Here is a 10,135-nt window from a genome sequence, read left to right as displayed (position 1 = left end):
GTCTCTTGATGTGTTTGGTTCTCTTGTGAAATCTGGATTCCTTTGCTAAGGCAATTGTTCCAGTATTGTCACAAAAGATTTTCATTGGACCTGATGCACTAGGTATTACACCTAGATCGGATATGAACTCCTTCATCCAGACTCCTTCATTTGCTGCTTCTGAAGCAGCTATGTACTCCGCTTCACATGTGGATCCTGCCACGACGCTCTACTTGGAACTGCACCAACTGACAGCTCCACCATTCAATATAAATACGTATCTGGTTTGCGACTTAGAGTCATCTTGATCAGTGTCAAAGCTAGCATCGACGCAACCATTTACGACAAGCTGTTTGTCACCTCCATAAACGAGAAACATATCCTTAGTCCTTTTCAGGTATTTCAGGATGTTCTTGACCGTTGTCCAGTGATCCACTCCTGGATTACTTTGGTACCTCCCTGCTAAACTTATATAAAGGCACACATCAGGTGTTGTACACAACATTGCATACATGATAGTACCTATGGCTGAGGCATAGGGAATGACTACCATTATCTCTCTATCTTCTGTAGTGGTTGGGCATTGAGTCTGACTCAACTTCACACCTTGTAACACAGGCAAGAACCCTTTTTTGTCTGGTCCATTTCTAACTTCTTCAAAACTTTATCAAGGTACGTGCTTTGTGAAAGTCCAATTAAGCGTCTTGATCTATGTCTATAGATCTTGTTGTCGAATATATAAGCTGATTCACCAAGGTCTTTCATTGAAAAATTCTTATTCAAGTATCCTTTTATGCACATTTTTAGCACATTTAGGATCAACAAAAACCTTCTGGTTGCATCATGTACAACTCTTCTTTAAGAAATCCATTAAGGAATGCAGTTTGGACGTCCATTTGCCAAATTTCATAATCATAAAAAGCGGCAATTGGTAACATGATTCGGACAGACTTAAGCATCGGTACGGGTGAGAAGGTCTCACCGTAGTCAACTCCTTGAACTTGTCGAAAACCTTTCACAACAAGTGGAGCTTTGTAGACAGTAACATTACCATCGGCGTCAGTCTTCTTCTTGAAGATCCATTTATTTTCTATGGCTTGCCGATCATCGGGCAAGTCAACCAAAGTCCATACTTTGTTCTCATACATGGATCCCATTTCAGATTTCATGGCCTCAAGCCATTTCACGGAATCTGGGCTCATCATCGCTTCCTCATAGTTCGTAGGTTCGTCATGGTCTAGTAACATGACTTCCAGAACAGGATTACCATACCACTCTGGTGCGGAACATACTCTGGTTGACCTACGAGGTTCGGTAGTAACTTGATTTGAAGTTTCATGATCATCATCATTAACTTCCTCACTAGTTGGTGTAGGCATCACTGGAACTGATTTCTGTGATGAACTACTTTCCAATTCGAGAGAAGGTACAACTACCTCATCAAGTTCTACTTTCCTCCCACTCACTTCTTTTGAGAGAAACTCCTTCTCTAGAAAGGATCCATTCTTAGCAACAAATATCTTGCCTTCGGATCTGTATTAGAAGGTGTACCCAACAGTTTCTTTTGGGTATCCTATGAAGACGCACTTCTCCGATTTGGGTTCGAGCTTATCAGGCTGAAGCTTTTTAACATAAGCATCGCAACCCCAAACTTTAAGAAACGACAGCTTAGGTTTCTTGCCAAACCAGAGTTCATATGGTGTCGTCTCAACGGATTTAGATGGTGCCCTATTTAACGTGAATGCAGCTGTCTCTAATGCATAAGCCCAAAATGATAGTGGTAAATCGGTAAGAGACATCATAGATCACACCATATCTAATAAAGTATGGTTATGACCCTCGGACACACCATTACGCTGGGGTGTTCCAGGTGGCGTGAGTTGTGAAACTATTCCACATTGTTTTAAATGAAGACCAAACTCATAACTCAAATATTCGCCTCCACGATCGGATCATAGAAACTTTATTTTCCATTTCACTCTGAAATTCTTTGAACTTTTCAAACATTTCAGAGTTATGTTTCATTAAGTAGATATACCCATATCTGTTCAAATCATCTGTGAAGGTCAGAAAATAACGATACCCACCGCGAGCCTCAATACTCATGGGACCGCATACATCAGTATGTATTATTTCCAATAAGTCAGTGTCTCGCTCCATTGTTCCAGAGAATGGAGTTTTAGTCATCTTGCCCATGAGGCATGGTTCGCAATCATCAAGTGACTCATAATCAAGTGATTCCAAAAGCCCATCAACATGGAGTTTCTTCATGCGCTTTACACCAATATGACCTAAACGGCAGTGCCACAAATAAGTTGCACTATCATTATTAACTTTGCATCTTTTGGCTTAATATTATGAATATGTGTATCACTACGATCGAGATTCAAGAAAAATAGACCACTCATCAAGGGTGCATGACCATAAAAGATATTACTCATATAAATAGAACAACCATTATTCTTTGATTTAAATGAATAACCGTCTCGCATCAAACAAGATCCATATATTGTGTTCATGCTCAACGCTGGCACCAAATAACAATTATAGATGTCTAAAACTAATCCAGAAGGTAGATGTAGATGTAGCGTGTTGACGGCGATCACATCGACCTTGGAACCATTTCCGACGCACATCGTCACCTCGTCCTTAGCCAATCTTCGTTTAATCTGTAGCCCCTGTTTCGAGTTGCAAATATGAGCAACATAACCAGTATCAAATACCCAGGCGCTACTACGAGCATTTGTAAGGTACACATCAATAACATGTATATCAAATATACCTTTCAATTTTTCATTCTTCTTATCCGCCAAGTACTTGGGGCAGCTCCGCTTCCAGTGACCAGTCCCTTTGCAGTAGAAGCACTCAGTTTCAGGCTTAGGTCCAGACTTGGGCTTCTTCCCGGGATCAGCAACTTGCTTGCTATTCTTCCTGAACTTCCCCTTGTTCCCTTTGCCCTTTTTCTTGAAACTACTGGTCTTGTTAACCATCAACACTTGATGCTCCTTCTTGATTTCTACCTCCACAGCCTTTAGCATTGCGAAGAGCTCAGGAATTGTCTTTTTCATCCCTTGCATATTATAGTTCATCATGAAGCATTTATACCTTGGTGGCAGTGATTGAAGAACTCTGTCAATGACACTATCATCAGGAAGATTAACTCCCAGCTGAGTCAAGTGGTTATGGTACCCAGACATTCCGAGTATGTGTTCACTAACAGAAATATTCTCCTCCATCTTGCAGCTATAGAATTTGTTGGAGCCTTCATATCTCTCAACTCGGGCATTTTCTTGAAATATTAACTTCAACTCCTGGAACATCTCATATGGTCCATGACGTTCAAAACATCTTTGAAGTCCCGATTCTAAGCCATAAATCATGACACACCGAACTATCGAGTAGTCATCATATTTAGCTTGCCAGACGTTCATAACGTCAGGAGTTGCTCCTGCAGCAGGCCTCGCACCTAGCGGTGCATCAAGGACGTAATTCTTTTGTGCAGCAATGAGGATAATCCTCAAGTTACGAACCCAGTCCGTGTAGTTGCTACCATCATCTTTCAACTTAGCTTTCTCTAGGAACGCATTAAAATTCAAGGGAACAGTAGCACGGGCCATTGATGTCGCTTGAAGCTACGTCGGTATTTCCCCAAAGAGGAAGGGATGATGCAGCATAGAGGCAGTAGGTTTTTCCCTCAGATATGAAACCAAGGTTATTGAACCAGTAGGAGAACCAAGCAACACAACGTAAACATCACCTGCACAACACAAATAACAAATACTCGCAATCCGGCGTGTAAAAGGGGTTGTCAATCCCTTTCATGTAACGGTGCCAGAAATTGGCAAACGGACGTGAGAGAGTTGTAAATATTGATAGATCGAACGCCAAATAAAATAAATTGCAGCAAGGTATTTTGTATCTTTGGTTTAGTAGATCTGAAAATAAAAGGCAAATAAAATAAATGGAAAGGCAAATAATATGAGAAAGAGACCTGGGAGCCATAGGTTTCACTAGTGGCTTCTCTCGAGAAAAATAGCAAATGGTGGGTAAACAAATTACTGTTGGGCAATTGATAGAACTTCAAATACTCATGACAATATCTAGGCAATGATCATTATATAGGCATCACGTCCAAGATTAGTAGACCGACTCCTGCCTGCATCTACTACTATTACTCCACACATCGATCGCTATCCAGCATGCATCTAGTGTATTAAGTTCATGGAGAAACGGAGTAATGCAATAAGAACGATAACATGATGTAGACAAGATCTATCTATGTAGAGATAGACCCCATCATTTTATCCTTAGTAGCAACGATACATACATGTCGGTTCCCTTTCTGTCACTAGGATCAAGCACTGTAAGATCGAACCCACTACAAAGCACCTCTTCCCATTGCAAGACAAATAGATCAAGTTGGCCAAACAAAACCTATCGTGGAATTGTCACGGTAGATGTCCTTAGTGTCAGGACTTAGTCGCGAGGCCAACGCATCTATGTGGTAGCTTGAGAGGGGTTGAGTGGGACGAGAGACGCAGGGCGGATCAACACGCAAGACAAGGATTTAGATAGCTTCGGGCCCCGGGAAACATCATCCGGTAATAGCCCTACATGTTGTTTGAGGCTAGGTCTCATTATCATCACGAGGGAGTCGCCGTAAACCGGCTTTCCTCTTTGTGTCTAGCCCTAGATATTGTTTCTTCTTGCTCCTCCCTCTTTGGGGAGCCCTGCCCCTCCTTATATATGTAAAAGGGGCGGTTTACATGTGGACTCCTATTAGGATTAGGACTAGTCTATCTCTAATACAAACCGGATACAAGTCCTGGTCTTAACTCCTTGTAAGGTAAATATTCCTCATGACTTTCCTCTTAAACCGTCCCACCATAGTATGAACCGGCCTTCTGGGCCATGGGCCTCGTCATCCATCTGACCCCCCCCCCCCCCCCCCCGCCGGGTTACTAATGAACCGCCAAGACCGGGCGGGTAGCCGGTGAACCGCCAAGCTCCGGGCGGGTTACCAGTGAGTCATCCAGTCCGGCCGGTTTATACTTCCGGCCGGTTTACGCCACGGGGTATACCCCCGACATTAGCCCCCAGTTTAATTTGGATTTATCCATGTTAAACTGATCCTTAAAACAAATACAAGAACAAATTTGATAGATTATGCTCTGGGTTAAGAATTCTTGTAAACCGTCATCTGAGCATCCTTAATTCCTTGCCATTTCCTTCTTCTAGAAAATCCAGGTCAATAAGCCAACTTCATAATCAATTTGCCGACATTGGTTTGTCACCGAGAAATACTCTGATATTCAGCCGGTTTGATGATGTAAAATTTGCCGGTTTAATATTACCAAAAATGGCCGGTTTATAAATATTGATGGCACCAGGTCATAATTGTTATCAACACCGGGTCATGTAATTGATCTTCCTGATTTGCTCAAAACTGATAAAAAGAAGATATTCCTCCTTTATATGCATAATACCTGTAGCCCCCAAGTCTTAAGAGGAGAACGTAGTGATAACTTAAGACTTGCTCCAATAAGTGTTTCAACCTTGAAGAAATCCGGTTTGTTCATCTCAAAACTGAATACTCCATATATGTAGCCCCCAAGTGCCGGGTTGTCATGCTTGCAGCAACCTGGGACTTGTAATTACTTGATGCTCATAAAAACTTCAACCAGTGTAGCCCCCAAGGGCCGGGTCATTATGCAATAATGAGCAAGGACTTTGTAAGTATAATCTTGTAAACTTTGAACAGCAACATGTAGCCCCCAACGGTCGGCTCATTATAATATGATGAGTCGGGTCTTCAATAAGACTAGTAAAAATGACTTTGCATTAGCCCCCAAGTGTCATGGTGCATGCTTGCAGCGACATGAGACTTGCATGTAATCTCAATTTGAATAATGTAGCCCCCAAGTGCCGGGTTGTAAGCCTGCAGCGACTCGGGACTATTCCTTCCATTGTAGAATAAATCATATCCTTTGATAAAAGAGTAGACATTGCGCTATAGCGACTTTGAAAACCTTAATAATAAAAATCCAGCCATGTTGGCTATTCAAGATAATATAATCTTGTATGAAAACCTTATTCATTCAACATCATAATGAAATTTCAGCCAAGTTTGGCTATTTGAATAATATAACCCAATGATTTATAAGCGCATGATTCCAATGGCGCAATCCAAATATATATTGGCGACTTATAGTCCTAAGCCAGGCCGGTTTAATAAACACCGGTGATTTATAATCATGCTTTATTCAACCTGTTTCTGCATACAACAAGTTTAAAGTGTCCTGGCGGTTTACCACCAGACGGGTCATAATGCCCAACATATAACCTAGGTTTATAACCAAGGCTGCATTTAGAATAATCAAATATGAAATATATCATACCTGTGACATTGAATCACATCGTTGGTTTACCAACTTCTTTTTTTTAGTAAGGGTGATAACCCAAATCTCGAGTACTGATAACTCCTTCCATATTGTGCCGGTTTATGATAAAACTGTGCCGGGTTATAATAAACACCGTGTTACTCCATAAGAGGATGTTAACAACACGGATCAAACCGGTCAAATAGTCTCCGGATTGATGTGAACTGTGTTCCGTCAATTGATTGGTTAAAAAACTTTTGTCGGTTTAAAGAACACAATAAAAAGCAAAAAACCCCCTTCAAAGAAAAGTGTGAAGCAAAAGAAAAGTTTTATTTAAGCTGATCAAATGGCGTTACCATGGCTAAACACGACCAAGTTCCCATTAGGTGTAACTATGGTTCTAGTCAGCCAGGTCCCCAGATGAAATCGTGGCATTTATGCCGACCAAATGGCGTGGTCATGGTTCGGGTTCGACCAAGCCCCCAAGTGATTATGTGGCCTTAGGCCGATCAAGAGGCGTGACTGGTTCAGACATGACCTAGTCCCCAAGTGATCTGGTGGCTTTCGCCTATCAAGAGGCATGGTATTGATTCGGACACGACCAATCCTCCAAGTGATATAACGCGATGCTTTTAGCAAAGCGAACTCAAGGGGTAAACCAGAGGCCGCTTTAGAGCAAGTCCGTGTAACCTCACATGATGTAAAAGAACAGAGACCCCGCTTTATGAAGCAGAAGCCCCCATGTGATCAATAATATGTCAGGCCAGTAAGGCGGGATACCCATGTTTGAACCGTGCATCATGGCAGCAGGTCCTCTTTGGCAATTTTTAACTTTTTGCAAGAGATAAATTCTTCTTGAACCGGGATCTTGAACCGGATATTGAGAGCTTCAAAGCTTTGTGGGAGACATCTTTCCCTTGAACCGGATTTTAAACCGGAATCTTCATTTTCAGCCGGAAAATTTTCTGACGACCTTTAAACCCGAACTTGTGAGAAGTTAATTTCTTTTTGAACTGGACATTGTTAAACCGGATTTGAGCGCTTCAGAGCTTTGTGGGAGAACAGACTTCCCTTGAACCGGACTGTAAACCGGATATTTGAGAGCTTCAGTCAGACTGACTTCCCTTGAGCCGGATTTTAAACCGGAATCCTTTCTGATGACCCGGATCTTCTTCTTTGAGCCGGGATTTTGTAACTGTCATATACTTTCTAAACCAGAAAATTTCTGACGGCCTTTAAACTTTCATCAATATAACAGTAGCCTCTGGGACTGGGTTATCCTTCCCTCCATTGTCCTGGGGTTTTTAAATTTGCTGAAACTGGCAATATTCGCTGAGTCATGTCATCGTAGCCCCCGAGTCTCAAAGGTGACTCGAGGAGTTGGCTTGAGGCTCTCCATATTTGACCATGATATAAACCGCCATAACTTGTATATCATTGGCGTTGATAGCACGATGTGAATCCATAGAAGGTTGAGGTGACTGCGGCGGGTTGTAAATGATCCCATATGAGCCGTGTCAGCAACTCAGCCAATTGTTCCTTCCAACTGGCGATTTGAAGTTAATCAAAACTGTAGTGGTGGCGACTTGTGCGCCTGCCCATTGAACCATCCAGTGCAAACGGCGGTTGATGATAATTTGTCTCCAATTTGAAAGAAAACCAGGCTACCCAAGCTGTGACTTGCTCATATCCAATAAATAGCTCATGCAGACAGGTGCGGCCCGGTATGTTGATGTAGACCACGCCGCGGGAGCGGATGACAAAGATGACCGCAGCATCACAGGCGGCACAGACAGATGAGTCGGCCGCGGCGTTGTAAGCTGGTGCGGACGAGGAGAGTCGGCACTAGTGTTCTAAACCGGTGCGGGCGCATGAACCGGCCACGGGCATTGCAAACCGGCGCGGACGGAGAGTTGGCCGCGGGCATTTGTAAACCAGCGCGAACGGGCGAGTCAATCGCAGGTGCGGTAAACCGTGCGGACGGGCGAGTCAACCACGTTGTTTTGATGTAGTGAACAATTGTCCTGCATCAAAAAACATTGCAAACCAGAGTAATTGTTCTTTGATAGAAAACAATGTATGCTAATAAAGTTTAAACAGATAGGTACCACCTAGTTTTTCGGATGATGGATGATCCATTCAACGCAACAGAGGCGGCTCAGGCAGACCGACGACTCAATATAGCCCGGGCGGCTCAACACGGTAGAAGCGGCTCAACGCGGCCCCGGCGGCTCAACACAGCAGCGAAACGGAGGCATCACCATGGCGGCGGCTCAGAAACTACAGCGGTAGCGCTTTTGAGACGGGAGAGGCGGCGACTTGAACAGCTTGAAACGGACGCGAGTCGACCTGGGGGCAGACGGCTGCTCAAGCCGGCGACTTGTAGCCCGAGGCATCGCGGCTCAGAGGCAGGGCGACTTGAGGCCACAGGGTGAGAGCGACGGCGGCTCGCGGCGAGGGTCAGGCCCGCGGTACCGGAGATGTCTTTTGCAGTGAACAATTGTCCTGCATATCAAATCAAAGTAATTGTTCTTTGATGAAAACAATATGTACTAAAATTAGATAGAAAAAATAGCACCTGATATATTGTGTCAGATGAACGTGGATGCTGATTCTGAATAATGACGGACGCAGCTCCACGTGACCTCTCCACCTTGGTCTCTTTCTTTTTCTTTGTCTTGATATGATGAAGACACGGCAGTGGCCCTTGATCTCCACGTATAAGTAATACCAGTAGTAACGCACTTGCAGCACGAATGCTTTGCGGTATGCCTTCAGGTGCACTCTGCGTGAAGGAGACGGCGGCGTGTGTCGCAGCCGTTGACCACACCGACAACGCCGGCTCAATGCACGGCAGCAGGGGTAGCGGCTCAGTGACTCCAGCGCAGCGTGGCTGACTTAATATGATTTGAAGACGGGGCCACTCAGTCGAGAAGAAAACGAGGCGACTCGAAGCAGGCGCGAAGTGGGCAAGGGTGGCGGTTTGCCGCCGAGGCTGAGCCGGCAAAGGCCTTTGGACGACGGCTGCTCAACCCAAGGTCGAATGGAAGCGGCTCGGCAGCGCCGGATCCCAGCAAATACAGAGCAGCAGCTCAACACATGGCGACTTACAACTTCAGTAACAGCAGCAGCAGGGTGGCTTGCAGGTGGCTCCGTGGAGATGAAGCGAAACAGCGGCGTCTACTTGGCGCGCCGACGGCCTGGAGGAGGCCTAGTGGAGGCGGCTCGGAGGCGCACCGGCGTGGGCGGAGCCTAGCGGCAGAGGCAAAACAGCAGGGTCGTAGAGTCTGCGTCGATCCCCGTGTCTCCGTGCTCATCCAGGTCGTTGTCAGTTTGCCATCCCCGATCCGAGTCCTCCAGGTCGTGGGCTCGTGCCCCTTTTTTTCTTTTTTTTAATATCAGATCGGATTAAACAATTTGCAACCGGCCGCCGGCTTCCGTCCATAGATAGGATAAAGAATCAGAACCGTACTAGGATTAGTACTAGTCAAATTTGAGATTTGATCACGTGAACTACTACTCGAAGTAGTATTTTCCTTCGATCTTCACTCCATGTTTGTAATAGCAGCAGCAACAGCATATACTGATATGATTCGGGTCTTGATGCACACGTATACGGCCATATGTACGAGCGCCCGGGTGATTACGCGTGCGCGTTTGTGCTATTGGTGACCCGGCGATTTGATGCATAGGCGCAGAAATGAAGATCGATTTTCTCTTGGTCTCGATGTATCGCGGCGGCGGGTGCGCAAACACAACCCTAATTTCCCTTGATC

Source organism: Triticum urartu, chromosome 5A (genome assembly GCF_056163025.1).
Source record: "Triticum urartu cultivar PI428250 chromosome 5A, HENAU_Tu73, whole genome shotgun sequence".
In the NCBI taxonomy this organism is placed as follows: domain Eukaryota; kingdom Viridiplantae; phylum Streptophyta; class Magnoliopsida; order Poales; family Poaceae; genus Triticum; species Triticum urartu.
Note: the sequence above shows the minus strand (reverse complement) of the source record.